Source organism: Mycetomoellerius zeteki, unplaced genomic scaffold (assembly GCF_001594055.1).
Source record: "Mycetomoellerius zeteki isolate Tzet28-1 unplaced genomic scaffold, Tzet1.0 scaffold158, whole genome shotgun sequence".
Lineage (NCBI taxonomy): Eukaryota > Metazoa > Arthropoda > Insecta > Hymenoptera > Formicidae > Mycetomoellerius > Mycetomoellerius zeteki.
Window position 1 is genome coordinate 69,091 of NW_017256532.1, and position 19,723 is coordinate 88,813.

A 19,723-nucleotide genomic window follows, 5' to 3' on the forward strand; every position below is an offset into this window, starting at 1 on the left:
CATCTCGTGATTGATGACTATAATACTCTGTTGACAGTATTAGGAAAAATACAAAAAAGTAAATTACTGGCATTAATGAATACATTATACAAATTAATAAATTTATTCAATATTTAATTTTTTTCTTTTTATTTCAACATTATTTCATAAAAAAAATGAGTTTTCGTTTGACTTACTCTGATCAAATTTTCCTACAATCGCTCATCTTTGCAACTATTTATTATCCACTTCACTAATAAAAATGGACATAATTCAGTAGAAAAATGCGTTTCTCGAACTTTAAGTTTTATTTGTAATTAAAGGATTGGTTTTCATTTTCAGTTAACTGTTGTAATAATAATTAGATATATTACAAATTCTATTAAAAATTAATAAAACAATGTAAGATATACTTTTTCCACCTCAAAATGCATTTTAATTTTGATTGACAGTAATGTATACACTGTCAGTAATATGGTCTTTTACCCTATTATAAAATCCCCAAAGAGATATACGAGTATACGTATTTGACACAAATATTTTTCCCACACGAAAAAAAAATGTTTCTGATCACAGCTAATTCTGATTAGCTGAAATTGCATTAGCTACTATAGCTACTATAGCTATGAAATTTGCTAATACATACAAAGGATTTGCTGCTGTAGCTAATATAAGGACGTGATAGCAAAATATGCATGTCTGTTACAGTCAATTTATTTAGCAACATGAAGTTGTCATTTGTCGGATATGTCCATGTAAAAGAAAATTGTTTCTACCACAGCTAAATATGGTTTGCTGAAACTGTACTTGCCACCAAATTGTCTACTATACAGAAAACGTTTGCTGTAATGATCAATACATCGACATAATAGCAAAATGCTTGTCTGTTACAATGATAATATTTAAGCCTTACAGTTAATGAAAATTAGACCTCGCAGAGACGACGTTATAGGTGTCCATGTAATAACTACTGAATTTAACTGCCATACCTAATTTTTAGCTGTGGCAGCTAATCTTTTTTTTCCGTGCGCGTATTATGAAAATAAAGAAAAACATATGCATGCGTATTTTTTTTATAGTTATTTCAAATCGAAAATTTGTTGCACTGAGACAAGAATGAAGACAAAAGAAGAGTACCTCGTGCACCTCTTTTGTTCTAAAAAAAATAAATATTCTCGAAGGAAACGTGGACACTGCGTCAAGTTTTAGAATCAAATTGCTTTCTACGAGTTTGTTATTCCACTTTTGTTTCTAGTCTAAATTTACGACCGACTTCATACTCTATCATTGACACTTTGAAACGATGATAAATTTAAACTGGAAATTGGACAAGAGAACAATCTGAGGATGAACGTGTGAATTGTATGTTTTTATGAATTTGGCGAAATAAATGGATTTTATATATATATATATGTATAGATGTAAAATGAATTCAGCGAAGAAGAATAACGAAATAACTAATATTCTTACTCTCCAGTCTTATCTCAAAAATAATAGAAAACGGTATTATTTTGTTCAATTTAATTTAATTTAATTTAGTTTAACTTTTAAATTTGTAAATTAAATAAATTAAAATTTAAAACTAAATAAAATTAATTTTTCAACAAAAGACAAAAATAAATGAAGGAATATATTAAATTTAATGTAATTAACTCTTTAATTTATAACACTATATAAACGTATTTTCGAATTTCAATTAAATTATTAACGAATAAATTAAATAACTATCAACTTGTATTAACATTTTAATATACTTAATCCAACTAGTGTCAGATTTAAAAAATAAATTTATTATCATATGCTTCTGTACATATTAATACAAAATACTTATTTATTTATTCATTAATAAACTGAAATCTATTATAGAAATATGTTAATATAATGCGTGAATTAAAGAGCTAAATATGTTAAACTTTTTATCTTCGTTTATTTAGTAATTTTCATTTTTTGTTAAAAAAATAATTTTAATTAGTTTTGAATTTTATTAAATTAAGTTAAATTAAATAAATTAAACAACACAGTATAGAGTGTATTATATTATATTTAGTATGAGAGAATAAAATGATTGTTGATATTAATTTTACATCATGTCGTTAATAATTAACCTTACTTCTATTTTCTTTCTATCACCACATTAATTTTAATTGCCCGGAAAATAGTATTATAAACGAAAAGCGAGGCATTCACCCTTATAAAGAAGAAAAGGAGTCCTCACATGAAACACTGATGAAGAATGATTTGACGGACATTAACAATCTTACATCAATATCTTATTCCGCAACAAGTTATATTTTTTTCTTTAAGTTTATCTTAGTAAGGGCGTGTATATATGCTCACGAAAAATTGACGGACATTATGTCTCAATGCTGGTTATAAGAAATCTGTCACGACTATGTCCATAAGAAAGATGTCGATTATACCTCGGAAAAACCCGTTTCTCCACTAAACGCAAAAACCACTGTCTATCGATCTTGATCTGTTTTGCAGCACATATACACGAAAGAAACGACCGACAATATTAGATCATTTTCTCGAGCGATCTTGATCGATGGATCCGAGCATTAATGTCTTTTTCTTTTGAAAATTGAGTTTTTAGTATTGTTCTGAGAAGCAGAACAATACACCTGCTGATAATCACGCAGGTAGTTTTATGCGTTTATTTTGTTTTTCAGTTTCTTGGATCTCAAACTTGCATTTTGTCACGTATCGCTCGGATAAACGGATGGGTAAAGAGTAAAAATGGTCCAGCAACAGACGGAATGCGAGTAAAAACACACTCTCTTGTACGACGCGCGGAACGCGACTGAAGGCGCGTCGAAGCGCCGGTCCGAGAGAAGGAATCACCGGTCCGACGCGGCGCCGCGCACTCGCGCGCCCACGCTCGCGCACGTGTCGAAGGATTCGCGAATTTACCCCCATAACAATAAAACAATACACAAATTAATACACCTCCGTAATGTATTAATAATAAAATACGACGTGACACTAGCTTTTATTACGTGGTTTGTTGATTGAGGCAAAATGATACAGAAAGACAAAGCCGGTGGGCGAGAAAGAGAGAGAGAGAGAGAGAGAGAGAAAAGAGAAAAGGATAAGGGACAAATTTACATATTGTAAAATTAAATTACTTCAAATGAAATTACTTTTATTCAAGTAAATTTAATTAAAAACAATGCAAGCATAAATTGAAGTAGTTTTTCATTTGATAAAAAGTCGTTTTAATTCTATATAAAGTAAGGAATATAAAAGATGATTTAATTTTTTATTTTAAAGATATGAAAATATTATTAATACACATATTTTACTTCTTTTTTGGAATGAGATTTCACTTCTTTGGAGTGAAATTTCACTAAAAGATAATGAAAATTGTCACTTTTTTTTCAAGAAGTGAAATATTTTCACTATTTTTCAAAAATGGTCGTATTTTCACTCTGTGTAGAGTGAGATTTTAGTCCAAGAAATTTAGAGAATGAGATAACTGTTTTGGCCATTTTGCTAGTAAGAATAAATTGATATTTATGATACAAAAATATAAACTTATACATATGTATGTGTATAAATATATTATAGAAACATATAATATATGTAACATTTGCATTATTTGAATTTCAATAACGACACTTCATGCATATCTGAACAATTGCTTATTTCCGGGGTATTGGATAGGTTAAGCTCAAATAGATTTCAAGAATAATCCTCGATAATCCGTGAAGTTAATTAACACTAAATGAGATTTCGCGATATCAGATAGAGTTAAAACCATTGAAATTGATTACATCTGATCGAAATTGACTGGAATTAAAACAAACCAATCGGAATCGAAAGAGATAAAGATAAGCTCACACAATAAAATCCGACCACTTGTTGGAGCAACAAGTACTTATATTTACTCAGGATTGGCAAATATGTCGATACAATTACACGCGTGTTTGTTAATGTTTGCCAAATAGTTTCATTAAACAACTATAATAACTACATATTTGGGTAAAGAAAGTTACAAACTATATGTAAAAATTACAGAAAGTTTAATTAGATACAGAAATTTCTTGTAATCACAAAGTTTCTTATCATTTTCTTTTATTTCTTAATACACAATAATTGTATTACATGTAATATTTACTGATTTTGTATTGTTTTATTATTAACAAATACATAAATAACAAATTTATTATTAACAAATGCATAAAGTTTTGCAATTTTGATATTGATTCAATATTATAATTTAATATTATAATTCATATTGATTTGATATGTTTCATATAATGCTTCTTTAACACTCATTGATTATATATAGATTTCTCTCTTTGATATGCATAATGTCCACAATCTTAAATTCTGACCACACGACCAACATCGCTACAAATTACGGTACGTGTTCCAACATGTAACATACAACCCGCATTTCGCTGCGTATGCACAGGAGGTATGTCATTAAAATTTTGTAACACCTATATATTCCAAGTGCATCCAAATGTCACGAGTGCATGTTTAACGGAACGGAAGTTACGCCTGCCCGCGTTTCGACAAGAAGCCGATAATAATGGACTTGACGTAAGCTCAACTCGCCGAAAAGGCGCCCTTTATTGTCATTCGTATCAATGCATCACGATGTTGTATGCGGAATATTGAGCAGATCACAATAAAAATTGGAAAAGACTTACTCCATAGTATAAAATTAAATGAAAATTACTTAATTCTCATATATTATGTAATTCTTACACCGCATTGTTCATAGGGCTATATTAAGACATCTTTTTATCCATTATTTTAAACACGCAATTAATAGAGAAATACACCCCATAATTGTTATCTTTGTCCACCAAATCGGTTATTAATTAATCTTATTATTAATTATGCGACAATCTCTACAATTGTTCACCAGAAGACCACTGTCGATCGAATAGTCTGCCTTTATTATTAATAAATATGACGTTATGTTTGCTTCGTTATTCGCAAATGTCATTTAGTACTATTATGTTAAGGTAATGAAAATGTGTTATCGTTTTTCCTAGCTATTTTGTATGCATTTTTTTTCTACATTTCTCTCCTTTATTTCCAAAATTGTGGAGACATGTTCTTACAAAACATACTTTATCCTTCTGATACAATAAGAACAATTTTAGAAAAAATGTTGTTTTAAAGAGACGGAGGAAATGAGGTAAATTGAGAAATAAAATGGTGAATTTGATGTGAATATAAATAGTAACACAAATTAAAAATAGATGATGAAAGTAAAATATAATACTTTTTTAACACTTTTTATTAAAATAATACGCTGTATATTTTTGATAAATTCAATAAGCTTCCATAATATCAATCTCAAGATTATTATTGATACACGAAAAAGTGCACTCATCCCTGATTTACTTTTTATACATGGTTTTTTTACTCGGTAAAATATATCCTTCCGTTCATGCGGTATTTTGAACTTTTATTATTGTTTTTGTGCAAATATATGAAATAAATGATTTTACAACATATATATATATGGGCTTTTCTCTTGCGTTTTTTTTATACTAGCAGACTCCATTTACACGATTCTCAATCGCGTAAAAAAAACCGTGGAATGAATAGGTACTCCGCAGCTATAAATCAAGGAACGAGTATACTCGCCAACCACTTATAATTATCAACTACCACTCTAAATAGCACACTGTATCTCTTCTAAATTAAATCTGCCACGTACTGACATTCAAAGTTATAAGTTGTTCTTTTTCTGATAATTTTTTATCGTTTTTTATATTTTTGTAATTTTATCGTTCGTTGAAATGAATGGTATAGAACAGCGTGTGCGTTAATTAAGCGATTTTGTTACAAACTGATAATGAGTGAAAGTGCTATAGAAAGATGTTTCGGCAAGCATTCGGTACTTTTGAAAAGCAAGTGATTTAACTGTTTTTAAAATGCAATAGCAAACTGATAATGAGTAAAAGTGCTATAGAAAGATGTTTCGGCTAGCATTCGGTACTTTTGAAAAACAATCTACAAGTGATTTAACTGTTTTTAAAATGCAATAGTCTAATGTCAATTGACGATGATGATCGTTCTGGACATTTTATAACCAGCACAAAGATAACATTACAAAAGTATGTAAATAGTTCTCGTATGATAGTTGTAAGTTCAAAAAGTCATTTAAAAAAAGAAAAAATGAAATAAAATTTAAATGCGAAGAAGCAATAGCACGATCTAAAAACTTTTCGAATGAAAATAAAGTATAAATGTAATTTTATTTGCCTCTCAAAAAAATAAATACACACCCCATATTTTTCTAATCCAATAAGTTTCTGTAATATTATATCTAATTCAGATTGTTATTAATACATGTGAAGTAAAATAATAAGGATATATTGCGAAATTAAAGAGCATTTTGCATTTGAAGTTATATGTAGTAATATTATAATAATTTATACACGTTTGCAATAAGTCATATTAATAACACAATAAATATTATTTGGTGGTACTATATTTATTTGTTCTTCACTACATGATGCAATTTTCTATTTTTCTACATATTAACATCAAATATTTACGCAACTTATTTAATATATACGTAGGTACATATAATAATATACCTGTTAATTTACTATAAAATTGTAAGTTCAATACTTCTTCTCTCTTTTTCTCTCTCTTCTTCTCTCTCTCTCTCTTCTCTCTTACAACCGCGCAATTATAAAAACATATGTAGTAATTTTAAAAACTTGAATTTTTTTAGTAGTTTTTAAAATTTTTACGTAAGCTAAAAAAATGTAGTAAACATTTTAATGAGCTCTCTCTTTGCACGAGTAAAATTTTAACAAAAATATCAACAGTACCATTTTTTGTAAGATACATTAAAAACACGTGATTTTTTACATAAATTTTAAATTCTTGTAGTTATTCTATTTTCAAATATACAAAATATGTCAAAAATTACATATCTTAAGAAATATGTATGTTTTTTATATTTTTATTTAAACGTTCCAACTCATATTGATATAATAATTACATTATGACCCATTTTAACCATAATTATATTCAATATAAGCGGAACTACTTTATAGCCAGGTAAGACTACTCAAGTAATTTTCTAACAACTCTTGCTAGATAATTATTTGGCAAATTATAATTATCAGGGCCCCTATTCTGTAATTCGATGACATTACATTGTCATTGCTCAACTTTTTACTATGTACAAAACCTGCGCAACGATAACGTAATGATATCGACGTTGTCGTTAAGAATTACAAAATAGAGGCCCACAAATAGCGTTAAATTAACAAACAAATGATATCGTGGTATTCCATGAAGAGTGCGACAAGAAGAATATGAATATGAACTTTTTAAAGAAACAATACAAGTCGCAATGAAAGAGAGAGAGAGAGAGAGAGAGAGAGAGAGGAGAGAGAGATAACGTTTAAACACCTCTTTTAAATAAATTAAAAGTGAATGATTTTTTTACTCGACAAACTTGTGAATTAATTAGGCCAAGAAGAAAAGATTATACTACACACAGCGATCTTTCTCTCTTTATTTGTTTACTTTATTATACAAATATTATTTTATTATACAAATATTATACAAATAATATACTGTATACTAAACTAAAAAATGTAAAAATAATTTGGTATATAAAATTCTAGTAAAAATTAGTAATTTTAATCTAGTAAAATATTAGTCATTTTTTATTCATAATATAATTCCAAAAATGTTATTTACATATTTATTAAGATTTATTAAAAATTTTTATTTCGGTAGGTTTTACTTTCAATACAAAATTATTTCTATACATATATAATATACACTTTGTTTTGAGTCACAATTAATTTATAAAAAAATAGATACGTAATATTTAAGTATATTTAAGTATATTTAAGTATATTTAAAAAAATGAGCAATGCAACAGTAAATAGATGATCTTGTGTTTCAGGAAGAAAAGTCCTAGCATTTTATTTCCAAATAAAATGTGATCACTTTCTCCTATTGGCTTTTTACATTAAATTTAGTAAAAAAAATTAACAATCGTTCATTATCTCATAGAAGATGATATATATATATATATATATTATTCGGTACGAGTTTTCGCTACATGCAATTCGCATTTGCTACAAGCAATTCGCATTTTGCTGCGTATGTATAGAAAGAATAGTGTTAAAATTTTGTAATGTCTATTCCGATGCCGCGGATGTATTATATTTTTATCGAAACGGAAATTATGTCTGCCTTTAATTCGACAGAAAGCTGATAATAATGCGCTGATAATAATAAGGTTTTTATTACCATTTGTTTCAATGTGCGCTAAGATAACATTGAGCAATATTAAGCAGTTCGCAACAGAAATTGTAAAACTTAATACACTCCAGGTTACAAATTTAAATATAAATCTCGTTATTCTTGAATATCGCTCCATTCATCAGATCATATTAAGACAATCTTTTACCCATGATTTTAAAATCCTTGGAATTAATTCCAGGAAAATATTCTTTTCCATTCTTGTCTATCATATCGGCGAAATTTTTTATACTGAGTACTTCGAATCCTGCACCCGCTGCTGACTTCTGTGAAATTATTGACGAAAACACAGTGGACGTTGCTGGCACTCCGTACATAGGTCCGATACGATCCCTAGATTAAGATTTTTTTATAAGTTACGCAAAAAATTGAAAAATGAAACTGATCAATATGATAGACATTAAATTAATAAAATCAAATATAAAAAAATTTTAAATGATTTTTGTATTAATAATAAAAAGCCAACTTATTGATAAGATAGAATAAATACAGATTTGGCCCATATAAAATTTGGTCAATTTATAATATATTCTTAAAAATATTAAATTTAATTTTTTAACATTTTTTTTATAAGTAATATAAAATTATATCACAAAGGTTAAGACAAATCAAGAATGACACGTGATCTGTATTATTCGGATATATAATTTATTAGAAAAAATTGAAAAACTTTGTTCTGAAAAAATTTTTTTAAAGAACTTATGAATGTGAAGTGGCGAAGGATCAATAGCATAATCTATTATTCATGAACGAACTAATTTTTTCACAAAATCATACCTGATTTTCAGAATATCCTTGCCTAATCCGTACCCTCGATAATCAGGATCTACACTAAGTCCAATAGCATATAGATATTTGTCAACTTTGTAATGCTCATATACCATCTTTGTTGTACCACTTACGATTTCGAGCACATGTTTGCAATTTTCTGACTTAAACTGTAATGATTATCAATTCAACTTATTCTTAGTTATACAATCGTACGTTGCGACAATATAATACTTAATAACTTATAGATAGGAAACAAAAAGACTCCTTGACCCAATATTACGACAAAAGACGAAAAATTCCAATCAAAACATCAAAATATGTGACGATCATTATTTATGATGACATACTCAAAGTACACTGATGTTTGACCTTTTTACTGTTCTCATATAGGGCTGCCATATAAAAAAATACGTGCCTCTTTTCGTGTTTAACAACATATTTCATGGAGAATCAAATCGGTTCCGGATAGTTGTGAAACTTCCCTTGTAAGTAACTCAGTGTCTTTGTTTAAATTAATTAAATTCTTTTGTCGTTTAATGTTTATCATTTCTGATATTAATCTTTTATTGTAGTTCTATGTCTAATATTTGAACATTATTCCAACCAAATTTATCAATCTTGCGCAATTATTACAGCGCCGATTCCTAACAGCTCATTTTTAACCTTTTAATTTCATTATATATTATATATTAATATTATTACATATTATAATGATTATATTCCAGCTTCATTTCAATATTTTAATTAAATAAATACAAAATTAATAAATATACTTTGTAACTATTTGAACTTTCATCTTATTTCTGAAAGCAACTTTTGGGTATAAAAGTGTTAGATGTTATATTAAATAATTGAAATTTACGATGAGAAAATTAATATTAACATTGAAAAAAAATTTAGGTTATTAGTGATTTTACATATGGCAGCCCTATTCTCATATGACACAGCATAGTTAAAATTTATAATTATATAATATAATATAATTATATTGTATTATATTATATATAATTATATTATAAGCACACTTTCTTATAAGGACTTTAACAAAATTTCCACTTTAACAAAAATTCCACGAACAATGACGAACTTGAATAGAACAATCTAATTTATATTAACAAAGCTTTATGTAACTAACCTGATAACCAGAAATGCTGTCTTTCTTATTTTTAACATCGACACCCAGAGTATTTATGCCAGCAATTACAGGCTTTCCACCGTTGGGATCGTTAGCGAATGCAGCTATGGATATACCTTGTGCAACCAGTAGACGCCATAGCGTGCTTATGTCTTGTATAAATAAAGGGTCATTTACTGCATCTACAAAAAAGATAAAGCAAAAAGTGACAAAAAACAAATATAACATGTAACTAAATATGATTATAAAAGGTAATCGTTTTCTTCCCCATTAGGAATCATTCTAATAGCGTATTCAGTCCGAGCGAGTTTGCACCGATCTGTTCCCAGAAAACATCAAGTTACATATAACGTACGTGTTAGTCGTAATTTCCCACTCAACAATATAACTGTAATATAACATGTGTATTATATTACAGTTATGTTGTTGAGTAGAATATTACAATTAACATGTACATGTAACTTGGTGTTTGTTGGGTTGGATTACTAATGACGTTGTACGTTCTCCTGTTGGTAGAACATGTAACGTCAACCAATAATAGAACATTATCCAACCCAAATCGGTGCAAATCTGATCAGATCGAAAATATTATAACAATAAAAATAATCTGATATTTCTTTATTTTTTTAAAATGACAGCTTTACTTATTTTTTCTTGCAATCAAATTTGTGGACAATAAACGAGAAAGTCATCAAAAGAACACTAGATTTTCGAATAATCGGTGAAACTTACTTAAACATTGGCATGTTGGTTCATCGGCTAAGAAAAATGTGCACATGTGTTGAACTGCATCTTCATACCGATCTTCGGGAATCTCCTGAATCGTAAACTTCCTTAGTTTCCCGTCTTTATCTTTCTTCTCTACTTGCTGCCAGACTTTAGGCGGTTGTCCCAACGGTCTGATGCGTTGCATTTTATCTATTTCCTTTTGTAAATCTACTCCGATGACTCCGATGTTTACTTTCTGCGTGTATAATCTTGTCAAAGGACATTTTGTCCAAATGTCACGAAAACGTGCGATCTTCAACATTTATAATGCGTCGACTTCCGTTCGTTGCTTACAAAGCAGCTACTGTCGAGCCGGTCAAGCGACTGGTCTGGTTTAATTATCAACTAAGTGGGGAGAGTCAGCTACAGTTGACGTGATCTCAGAACTCTAATCGAGGCTCCAAACATTACGCTCTCTGCGCTACTTGCAAATAACGGGTACAACCTGCAATGCTATCGTGATGTATAATGTTATCGTCTTTCCTGTCTAACTTGTTTGTACACATGTGTGAGTTTTTTCTTCATTTGCTTTATCTACAAAATTACACAAATGCATTCTGAAGAGATAGCTCTCGTATATAAAGCTGCAACGTTATAAAATTATCGCTGCTTAAAATTTAAAAGGAAGGGAAAAATAAGATAAGTAAACAATTTAAATGTGAATGAGTTGTAGCTAAAAATTATACCGTAATTGTAAACAGGAGAAACAAGTATAATTGTAGATTCATCTCTTAAAAAAGACTAATTTTAAACATATTGTTGCGTGAAAGTAAGCTTGCTATTATAATTATATCTAGTCACATTTTTTATAATATGTATGACAGTCTATGTATATAATTGTATGTTCCTATAATTAACTCGGATTAATCGCACGATAAATATTTAACAGTAACTAGACAACACTTATTTACTTGTTATCACAAAGTGCACATGCAATTCTCCTTTTACTCCTCTTCTATAGATTAACATTATCGGATATTTATATAACATGTTTGATGCATATTTATATAACGTGTTTGGTACAGATGTTGCTGCTAATTGTACAATAAAATTGCAAGCTTATTGTTTAATCACATTATATTAATTAAGAGAAACATGGTAAGTCCGATAACTGCATTAAGAGAGAGAGAGAGAGAGAAAAAGAGAGATTTTCTAAAGTTTCTACGGAAGAAAAATAGAATAAATTTTTAATGAGTTTTATTTTTATATGTATCAAATTGTCGATCAATTTATACAACAAATTAATATTATGCTAAGCTATGATAAACCGTTGTTGTCCATTCGACATGTGAATCACACGAGGTGTGCTAAAATTTGTCTAAAAATCTTCCCGTCAAACGTAAAAAATGTCGAATTAAGAACAAGTTGAATTACTTCCAAAAATTCTTTTTTGGGAATATTACAACCAAATGGTTTAAATTCCTCTTAAATGAAATTATCATATCACAATTCATTCAAAGACATTTCCTCTTCCAACTAAAGTAGTGGTTATTTAATCACAATTCATTCAAAGATTTTCTCTACCAACTAAAGTAGTGGTTATTTATTCTCCTTCAAAACTTATACAAATCATCACAAAATTGCGTTTCTTTGCTCAATTTAAGTGTTACCTCAAAAAATTAAAGAATTAACCGTATAAAATCAAAAAATTTAATTTAAATAGAATAATTTTTCATGTAAAAACACTTGGCGCTGCAATAAATTTTAAAATTTATTACAAATTACAAAATTAAGTGAATCTCTTTATTTATGAATACCGCTCGCCTATTGGGCTGTATTAATCCGTTTGCCCATGATTTTCAATGCTTTAGAATTAATATTAGGAAAATATTCTTTTCCGTCCTTGTCCACCATATCAGCGTAGTTTGTTGTTAAGAATTCTTCGAATCCCGCACCTGCTGCTGCCTTTTGCGAATTTATCGATGTGACTGCAGTAGCTGTTGCTGGCACTCCATACGCAGATCCGATAAGATCTCTAGATTGAGATTTTTTTGTAAGTCATGAAACATTGATAAATTTGATTAATATGATAGATATTAAATTAATGGAAACTTAGTATACAATTATTACAATGGCTTGGATGCAAGATCTTGAATGCAAAATTTATATTAGAAAAAATTAAAATGCTATTTTATCCTAAAAAGATTTATGCAATTTTATTGAAGGACTTTAGACTATATATATGAACTGTGGCATGTGTGTGTAGTGATGAAGAATCAATAACTTAATGTATTCTTTATGTGCTAACTAATGTCCTAGTAAGTCATACCTGACTTTTAGTAATTCCTTGCCTAATCCATACCCACGATAATCGGGTTCGACGCTAAGTCCAAGAGTATATAGGTACTTATCAACTTCGTAACGTTCGTACACCATCTTCGTTTTATTTAGAATTTCACGCGTATGTTTTAGTTTCTCTGATTTATACTGAAACAATTATCAATTTTATCATATTGTCAATCATATAATATTATATACTGCCATAATATAACACTTAAAAAATTTATAGATATGAAAAAATCTCCTTAAAACAATGTTACGACAAAAGGCGAAAAGTACGAATAAGAAATTAAAACATTGTATAATGAATAAATATTTATACGCTGATATGTCATATTCCATATGACAGTATTGTTATGATAAAACTTAGAATTATAATATCATATATATAATTATGTTTAATTATATTATACAGGGAATTTTCGATAATTGCGATAATCTTTAAAGGGGACATCTGGTTAAATTCAACAATTTTTGTTAAGTAATCTGTATTCGATAATGTATTTTTAAGATTTTAGGTGTCAGTTTTTGTCAGTTTTTATCTTGAAGGCTGTTTGATTTCTGTAAAGTAATTAGAATAGAATTTAAAAAATCAAATATATTTCTTGATTTTATTTTGTTTATTTTATTACTACAAATATTAAAAATGATAACTTGCTCATTATACAAACATTGCATTACATCTATGACGCATTCTTAGGAAAATTCTTTTAGAACTATTGCAAATCACATGACATATCCCATTAATGAGCTCATTTTGGATGTCAACAAGAGTACACATCTGCACCTACACTAAATCATTGACATACTCCCGTAGGAAAAAAGGCATGTCAATATTCGACAAAATCTATATATATAGGAGACACAGATTACTTAACAAAAATTGTTCAATTTGATAATTTAATCCAACACCCCCCTCTTTATATTTACCATAAATGTCTGGAAACACTGTTTGCACTTATAAGTACTCATAATAGAATGTGTGTGTAAACTCGAATACAGTAATCAAGAGTAACCAAATTTACTAATAAAGTTTAATGTAGCTAACCTGATAATCGGATATATTATCTTTTTGGTTTCTAACATTGACACCTAAAACATTCATACCGGCGATTATGGATTTGCCACCATTGGGATTATCGATGAATGCAGCTATGGATATGCCTTCTGGGAGTAGCATACGCCATAGCATAATCATATCATGTAAAAATAGAGAATCATTTTTTGCATCTACAAATAAGATAGAGTAAAAAGTGACGTGAAACAGGTATAATGAGTAATTGTAATAAAAGATAAATAATTTTTTTTCTTTAGGAATCATTCTAAAAATAAAAATAATTGAGAGAGAGAGAGAGAGAGAGAAAGAGAGAGGTCTTACTTATTCTAATTATAGCTTATTTTATCTTACAATTAAATTTACAAATAGAAAATGAGAACATTATTAAGATCACTAGGTTTTCGAGTAATCGATAAAACTTACTCAAACATTGACAAATTGGTTCATCGACTAAAAAGTATGTGCACATGTGTTGAATCGCGTCCTCATACCGATCCTCGGGAATCTCCTGAATCGTGAACTTCATCAGCTTCCCATCCTTATTCTTCTTCTCTATCACTTGCCAAATCTTAGGTGGCTGACCCAAAGGTTTAACGCGCATTTTATTTGTTTTCTTCTATCTGCTCTGATGATTCCAATGCTTATTTTTTGCGTATATAATTCGAACTACTGCACTTTGTTCAAACGTCGCAGAAACGTATGATCTTTAACATTAATAATGCGCCGACTTCTGTCCGTATGTCTATTCTCACCATATGCTTACCAGTATGTCTATTCTCTAATTTTGTAACGACGATGTCGTTATCGTTAAGTAGCGACGATTATCGCTTGCGCTGTGTTACGTGCCATAAACTCTCTAAGGCTGTTTCAAAATTGACTGCCAATACTGGAAATCTATAGTGCACGTAACGTAAACTATAGCATTTTCTGTGCTGGCAGTAAATGCAAGACTTATCAGACAATAAAATAGGTGATAAGAAAAATTTACTCATCAACTTCATTTTCTTAAAAATCGTTATGAATAATATATACAATGCTTGTCGTGCAAATCATTTTATACAACAAATTAATATTATATCAGCAATTTACAGTCAAAAAAAGAGATTTTTCTCCCATGTCCTATTTGAGTTATAAACATTTTTATACTCAACCCCCGTACGACAACTAGCCCCGGTATCCCCTATCTGAAAAAGAAAGTCATCAGTATAATCATGCCAATAAGAGCCGACACCGGTTATTACTGTGTATGTTTATTCGGATATCATATTAAATTAATTACGCAAATGTTTCTATCCTTCATTTAGGATCCTCTTCAGTGCTATTCTTACATCGATATAACGCTTTCAAAGTGTTAAATATAAAATTAAACTTGTGTTACATCGAAAGTCGCTTTTACATATAAAATTCGTATCGGAATTTTACATATAAAATTTCGATAAATTATTGATACATCAAGCTGTAACGCGTTGTTTCGTCCAATATATTCCTTATTTGACAGATTTAATGCTAAGCTATGATAAATCATTGTTGTCCATTCGACATGTGAATCACACGAGGTGTGCTAAAATTTGTCTAAAAATCTTCCTGTTAAACCAAAAATGTCAAGTTAAGAACAAGTTGAATTACTTCCAAAAATTCTTTTTTGGGAATATTACAATTTAGGAATATTTAATTTTGAGAGTCCACTGTCATACATACATTTAAAATACGATTAATTTTTTTCCGTTGCTCTTCGCATCAAACTTGGGAAAACTACTTCAATCAATCATTCCATATTTCATTAGAGGATGATACATGATATTCGATAAAATTTTTTGGCGAGTTACATGCAATCATCCACATTTTTCTTCGTATATAGAGAAGATATATCATAAAACGTTATCTATTCCGAACACATATCTGAATGCCGCGGATGCATGTTTATCGGAACGGAAATTAAATTTGTCTACATTATAACAGGAAGCCGATATTATTGTGCTGATAATAATGATTTCGTTATTCGTTTCAATGTACATTGCGGTAATATTGAAAAATATTTTTGGGCAGTTTGCATTAGATAAACTTTATGCAATCTGCAATAAATTCTAAAATTTATTCCAAGTTACAAAATTAGTGAATCTCTTTATTTATGAATATCGCTCGCCTATTGGGCTGTATTAATCCGTTTGCCCATGATTTTAAATGCTTTAGAATTAATATTAGGAAAATATTCTTTTCCGTCCTTGTCCACCACATCGGCGAAGTTTGTTGTTAAGAATTCTTCGAATCCCGCACCTGCTGCTGACTTTTGCGAAATCATCGATGTAAATGCAGTAGCTGTTGCTGGCACTCCATACGCAGATCCGATAAGATCTCTAGATTGAGATTTTTTTGTAAGTCATGAAACATTGATAAATTTGATTAATATGATAGATATTAAATTAATGGAAATCTAGTATAAAATTATTACAATGGCTTGGATGCAAGATCTTGAATGCAAGATTTATATTAGAAAAAATTAAAATGCTACTTTATCCTAAAAAGATTTATGCAATTTTATTGAAGGACTTTAGACTATATGAACTGTGGCATGTGTGTGAAGTGGTGAAGAATCAATAACTTAATGTATTCTTTATGTGCGGACTAATGTCCTAGTAAGTTATACCTGACTTTTAGTAATTCCTTGCTTAATCCGTACCCTCGATAATCGGGTTCGACGCTAAGTCCAACAGCATATATATGCTTGTCAACGTCGTAACGTTCGTACACTAGCTTCGTTTTATTTAGAATTTCATACGTATTTTTGAGTTTCTCTGATTTAAACTGAAACAATTCTCAATTTTATCATATTGTCAATCATATAATATTATATACTGCCATAATATAACACTTAAAAAATTTATAGATATGAAAAAATCTCCTTAAAACAATGTTACGACAAAAGGCGAAAAGTACGAATAAGAAATTAAAACATTTGATGATCATTATATAATGAATAAATATTTATACGCTGATAAGTCATGTTCCATATGACAGTATTGTTATGATAAAACTTAGAATTATAATATCATATATATAATTATGTTTAATTATATTATACAGGGAATTTTCGATAATTGCGATAATCTTTAAAGGGAGACATCTCGTTAAATTCAACAATTTTTGTTAAGTAATCTGTATTCGACAATGTATTTTTAAGATGTGTTAGGTATCAGTTTTTAATCTTGAAAGCTGCTTGATTTCTGTAAAATAATTAGAATAGAATTTAAAAAATCAAATATATTTCTTGATTTTATTTTGTTTATTTTATTATTACAAATATTTAAAATGATAACTTGCTCATTACATTACATCTATGATGCACAAGCATTACATTACATCTATGATGCACTCATTAACACATTCTTAGGAAAATTCTATTAGAACTATTGCAAATCACGACATATCCCACTGAGCTCATTTTGGATGTCAACAAGAGTACACATCTGCACTAAATCATTGACATACTCCCGTAGGAAAAAATCAAGGCATGTCAATATTCAACAAAATCTAGAAGACACAGATTACTTAACAAAAATTGTTCAATTTGACAATTTAATCCAACACGTCCCTCCTTATATTTATCATAAATGTCTGGAAACACTGTTTGCATTTATAAGTACTCATAATAGAATGTGTGTGTGAACTCGAATACAGTAACCAAGAGTAACCAAATTTACTAACAAAGTTTATTGTAGCTAACCTGATAATCGGATAATTTATCTTTTTGGTTTTTAACATCGACACTCAAAACATTCAAACCAGCGATTATGGATTTGCTACCATTGGGATTGTCAATAAATGCAGCTACGGATATGCCTTCTGGGAGTAGCGTACGCCATAGCACATTTATATCATGTAAAAATAGAGGATCATTTTTTGCATCTACAAATAAGATAGAGTAAAAAGTGACGTGAAACAGGTATAATGAGTAATTGTAATAAAAGATAAATAATTTTTTTTCTTTAGGAATCATTCTAAAAATAAAAATAATCTGAGAAAGAGAGAGAGAGAGAGAGAGATCTTACTTATTCTAATTATAGCTTATCTTATCTTACAATTAAATTTACAAATAGTAAATGAGAACATTATTAAGATCACTAGGTTTTCGAGTAATCGGTAAAACTTACTCAAACATTGACAAGTTGGTTCATCGGCTAAAAAATATGTGCACATGTGTTGAATCGCGTCCTCATACCGATCCTCGGGAATCTCCTGAATCGTGAACTTCATCAGCTTCCCATCCTTATTCTTCTTCTCTATCACTTGCCAAACCTTAGGTGACTGACCCAAAGGTTTAACGCGCATTTTATCTGTTTTCTTCTATCTTCTCTGATGATTCCGATGCTTATTTTTTGCGTATATAATTCTAACCACTGCACTTTGTTCAAACGTCGCAGAGACGTATGATCTTTAACATTAATAATGCGCCGACCTCTGTCCGTTGCTCACTAGGCGGCCACCGTCGATTGAATGATTTGGCTTTATTATCAACTACAGCATTGCCCTTCTGAACAATATCATATCACAACGTTACATAATAAAATTATGTAATTAAAACATTATATAAATCATGTAACGGCTTGTTGCAATTCAATACGTGATTTTTTTAAATAATTCAATTTGAAAAATCATGTGATATCAGAAATAATTTTATCTATCATGTGATTTTATAGTTATCGAATTTTAAAGAATTGAATGAAAGAAATAGAAGAAAAAATAACATATCATGTGATTTTTCAAATTACGTACTTTTAAAAAATCACGTACTTGATTTGGAACAATCCATTACGTGATTTGTATGTTTTAATTGTATAATTTCATCATGCAACTGTGTGGCGTGAGTTTCTCCACTAGGTTGTGCTCACTGCACTACTTCACGAATAACAGATGCAATACTATCGTAATAATAGACGAATTTTGGCATGTTTCTAGTATAGCAACCAAAAGCAACCACGGTTGAGGCTATCTTCGTTTTCAGGGATCAGAAGACAAAGATAGCCCCAACCGCGGTTGCTTTTGATTGCTATACCAGAAGCACGCCAAAATCGCCTAATATATGTTATCATATAATAATATATTTTATTGTTTCTTTGCTATCTATTTTATTTGCATGTATATGACTTGTTTTTACATTCGCTTTATCTACAAAATTGTATAGAATCTTCATGTGATAGCTGCAATGTTATAAAAATTATCGTTGTTTGAAAAAAAGAGAAAAATGAGATAAACTAATTTAAATATAAATAAGTAGATAATAGCTAAAAACTGAACCGTGATAATAAAAAAAACGGAAAGTGTGTGTAATTTTGCCTTTAAAAAAAAGGCTAATTGTAAATATATTATAAGTGCAGTAAGTCGGTTTACTTTTATAATTACGTGTAGTCGTATTATAATAATAGTCGAGTTACGTTTCTCGTGTAATAGTTAATCGCATCAATCGCATG

At 29.3% G+C, this 19,723-nt stretch overlaps 2 pseudogenes; both read right to left on the reverse strand.

Moving 5' to 3' along the window:
* Window positions 1-8,378: 8,378 nt before the first annotated feature.
* Window positions 8,379-19,164, reverse strand: LOC108720989 (uncharacterized; annotated as a pseudogene).
* LOC108721032 (uncharacterized) lies at window positions 12,684-15,220 on the reverse strand (annotated as a pseudogene).
* Window positions 19,165-19,723: the final 559 nt, after the last annotated feature.